The sequence below is a fragment of the Neltuma alba genome, unplaced genomic scaffold (genome assembly GCF_004799145.2).
Source record: "Neltuma alba isolate B1F8T4 unplaced genomic scaffold, ASM479914v2 tig00010589_pilon, whole genome shotgun sequence".
NCBI classification, from domain to species: Eukaryota; Viridiplantae; Streptophyta; class Magnoliopsida; order Fabales; family Fabaceae; genus Neltuma; species Neltuma alba.
The window spans coordinates 169,208-174,061 of record NW_021635452.1 but is presented as its reverse complement, the minus strand read 5'-3'; positions in this window follow the sequence as shown (position 1 = coordinate 174,061).

The window sequence follows — 4,854 nt, the reverse complement described above, 5'->3', positions numbered from 1 at the left end:
TGATTTTTTTAAAGTTGGACCTGTAATCTGAAAACTGGACAGTGAACAGTAATTTTCCGAAAATTAACGTCCAAATTGAAATTTTTAAGCTTAAGACCATCCAAAGTGGTCTGGAATGGTTCTAAATGAATGCTAGGGTATTATATAAGTAAGGTGTGACACAAATATCCAACTAATTATTTGGACGAGTGGAAAAATCAATAATGAGAAGGAAAATAGTTTTTCTTTTTATTTAATTAATGAAAAATTGAGTTTGATCTAAAGATGGCATTTTGGGAAAAGAAAAATGAGGAGAATAATTTATGAATCTAATAGAAAATAATTACAGAGGCCAAAGTACTGTAATTATAAAAAAAATTAAACCCGGAATAAAAATGCACTGATAAAGTATAAATTAGAGTCTTATACTTTACTTGGCCCACAATTTGCTATTTGTCAAGCCTATAATGGATGGTAATTAAAGTTGCCAAGTGTTAAGTCTTGAATGGGGAGGATTTTGACTTTTGGAAATTAATTATCATTGGAATTTCTTAATTAAGAGAGAGGTTATAAGGAAGAATAGGTAAATGACACATGGCATAGCATTAAAGGATAGTGGTTGGGATACTTTTAGCATTTATGATGGTGGGTGAGATAATTATTGAGCATTAAAAGAGCTCATCCTCCCCCCTTTCAAGACTATCATGTTCGGCCAAAGAGAGAAAGGAGAGGAAAAGATAGAGCTTAAGGAGGAATCAAGAGAAAAGTAAGCAACATTGATCATCCAACTAAGATTCAAGGTTAGCTTTTGGTTCCAAGTTATCCCTTGCCTTGTTTTCTTGAGTTGTATGGCTGGAAAAGTGTTTTTGTCCTCTTCTTGGTTGCTAGCCGAAATGATCTTCATGTAGGGGGAAGCTTTGTTGTAAAACCTTATTAGAACACCTTAAATCATGGTTGTTTCAAGCTGTTTAAATTATTGTTTGGAAGTTTTTCATGGTTGGTTCTCTAGGGGTTTCATTCGACCAAGATGAGAACTCTACCCTAGGATGAGATTTTCAAAGTTCTGATGCTTCCATGATGTTTAAAAAGAAAATTAGTGTAGGATAAACCTAAAAGACAAATGTTGGAAGCATTAAAATTAAAGTTGTGATTTTTGGAAAATAAACCCTATTGTTTCAGTCAACCTTGGTTCTTGAGGAAGAAATTTTATTTTCTTAAATCCAAGCCCATATTTGGATTCTACATGAAAAATCATATAGGAATGGGTCAAGAAAAAATTTTTAGGGCTAAAGAAAACAAAGCTCAAAAATTAAAGATTAAAGGTTAAAGCTTTAAAGGGCAAGGATTTAATTGAGTTTTGTTATTGATTTTTGACATAGTTTGGTTGGTAATGTTGCTTCCCTTTTTATGGTTTGTGATGTTAGGGTTTGTTAATTGTGGAGAAAAGGAAGAAGGTCAAGAAATCAAAGAGCATTGGATTGAGGTAGTAAGATTTAATTAACCTTAATGTTGAGTGTTGCATTGATTGCTATGTAACTTCATGTGCTATTATATGGTTGAGCTAAATGATGATGATGATGACGATTGTGTAGCTATACTCCTCGCTTTAAGTGCCTTGGCTATTGCATGTTAGAGTGCTACATGTATGAGGTAAAGTAGTTCCCTATTAATAGCAAAAGGTTGGGATGCTTGTAATTGATGCATGTTGATGTTTTGGTTGATTGATCTTGCTACTGGGATTTCATTGAAATCTCATCCCCCATATGCAACCTAAAATTTTAGGGACTGAATCATCAAAAGGGAGGCTGCATATCCAAGGAAAAATATGGTGATGAACCATGAGGAAACATTTATATTTGGTTATGTATAAGTATGTATGATTGGTGTTGTAATCCCTAAGTAGGATGCCAAGTTGGAGCCACATTTTTATTAGGTTCCCGAATGAATTTCTGTACAAAATTTGATATGCTTAAATTTCACATCATAAGCTTCAAATCAATAGGTAGAACACGTTAAAAATGGCCAACTATACGAGTTTTAATGATTTTTCAAAGTTAAGGTCCAGAATCTAGAAAAAGTTTTTTACTAAAAGGATAGAGGTGAGTTTCATAAAACTTTGAAACTTTCTCACAAAGAATTAATTTCTAAGATTATTTTTCCTTGAAAGAGAATTCAAAGAGCTTTTCATGAAATTTTAAACCACTTTGTTTTTATTTTTCTAGATTTAGTTATGAATTTCTGAAGTTGGACCAGAAAACTGGATTTTTACCTAATGAACAGTAAAAATCCGAAAATCAACGTTTTTGGGATAAAAGTGAGCCCAAGACCATCCAATGTGGTCTAAAATGGTTTTAATTGAACTCTAAGTTGAACTGATAGTAAGCTGTAACAAGTTACAAGTGGTTTGGTTTTGTTTTGAAAAGATTTCATGGTTGCACTTTAAGAGGGTATGGCTCGGCCAAGATGAGAACCCTAACCTAGGATGAGTTTTTCAGTGTGTCGATGCTACCATGGTGTTCATAATGAAAAATGGTGTAGAATAAATCTAAAGAACAAGTGTTGGAAGCATTAGAATGAAGGTTGTGATTTTTAGAAAACCTATAACCCTATTCAGCCAACTTGGTTCTCGAGGAAGAAATTTTCTTTTCTTAAATCCAAGCCCATATTTGGATTCTATATGAAAAATCATGTAGGAAGGAACTAAGAAAGAATTTTTAGGGTTTAAGGAAACAAAGCTCAAAAATTAAAGATTAAAGGTTAAAGCTTTAAAGGGCAAGGGTTTAATTGAGTTTTGTTATTGATTTTTTATATGGTTTGGTTGGTAATGTTGCTACCCTTTTTATGGATTGTCATGTTAGGGTTTGATATTTGTGGAGGAGAAGAAGAAGATCAAAGAAGCAAAAAGCTTTTGGATTAAGGTAATGAGATTTAATTAGCCATTAATGTTAACTTTGCATTGTTATTTATGGCATGAGTGCTTACTATTATATGGTTGAACTATGATGTTTGTGATATGGTTGCTCCTTGCATTTTCTTGCCTTGGCTATTGCACGTTGAGGTTGCCTATTATAAAAAGATTAGTTCTCCTGTGATAGCTAATGTTAAAGTGCTTTATAATGATGCATGTTGATGTTTGGTTGATTGATCTTGCTACTAGGATTTCATTGAAATCTCATCCCCTATATGTAACCTAACATTTTAAGGTTGAATCATAAAAAAGGGAAGTTGCAAATTCAAGGGTAATTGTGGTGGTGATCTATGAGGAAATAATTATAATTTGGTTATGTACATGTATGATAATTGGATGCTATAATCCCCAAGTAGGATGCCAACTTGGAGCTATGTTTTTATTAAGTTTTCGAATGAATTTCTTCACAAAATTCGGTATGCTTAAATTTCATGTCATAAGCTTCAAATTAATAGGTAGCATGTTAAAAATAGACAACTATATGATTTTTGGTAATTTTTCAACGTTAAGGTCTAGAATTTGAAAAAAGGGTTTTTACCAAAATGGAATCCTAGTAGCAAGATCAATCAACTAAAATATCAACATGCATCATTATAAAGCATTTCACATTAGCTATCATAGGAGAACTAATCTTCTTATAAATAAGCAACCTCAACATGGAAGACCATAGTAACAAATACAAGGAGCAACCATATCATAATCATCATAGTTCAACCATACAATAGCAAGCATTCATGCCATAAATAACAATGCAAAGTTAACATTAGTGGCTAATTGGACCCCACTTCCTTAATCCAATGCTCTTTGATTGTTTGACCTTCTTCCTCTTCTCCACAATTAAAAACCCTAACATGATAAATCACAAAAAGGGCAGCAAGATTACCAACCATTCCACATAAAAATTAACACATAGCTAGCTCAAGTAACTCCCAAACCCCATAAAGCTTCCATCTTTGTGCTTAGAATTTTTAGAGTTTATTTCCTTAACCTTAAAAATCCTTTCTTGGTTCATTCCTACATGGTTTTTCATGTAGATTTCAAATATGCTCTTGGATTTAAGAAAATAAATCCCCTTCCTTAAGAACCAAGGTTGGCCAAATAAGGTCTAAGTTTTTTCAAAAATTACAACTTTGATTTTAATGCTTCTAGCACTTGTTCTTTAGGTTTATCCTACATCATTTTTCATTTTGAACACCATGAAGGCATCAAAACATTGAAAAATAGATCCTAGGTTACAACTTTCATTTTGGCCGAATAGTCCCTCTTGAAAACCAAGAAATCTTTCAAAAACAACACCAAATCACTTGAAACTACCATGATTTAAAGTGTTCTAGCTAGTTTGAGCAACAAAACTTCCTTCCCTACCCAAAGATCAATTCAACCAACACCATAAAGGAACAAGAACGGATTTTTCTAACCATTAAACTCAAGAAAAACAAGCAAGAAACCACATAGGATCATCTACTAACCTTAGCTCCAAGCTTAGTTGACCAAAGGTAGTGTCTTTCTTCTTGCTTGAACTTCAAAAATGGATGGCTAATGCTTCTTCTTCTCTTGGCCAAATGTGAAATTTGATTTTAGGGGAAAGAAGAGCTCATTAAAAGCTCAAACAAATATCTCAACCACCCAATTACCACAATTAATTGCTATGCCATGTGTCACCTCCCTATTTAGTCTTAAAACTTTTCTCTTAATTAAGTAAATCCAAATGTAATTAGTTTCCAAAGTCTATTTCGAATAAGTTACTCTTTGTACCTAATTTCTAAAATTTGGTATGATTAAAGTACACTCTGTAAGATTTGAATCCATGGATAGAATGTTGAAATTGTGCCCTAGGGGTCAATCATTATGTTTTGAACATTGTTATTTATGAATTTATCAATTACGTTATCATATTATTTGCATGT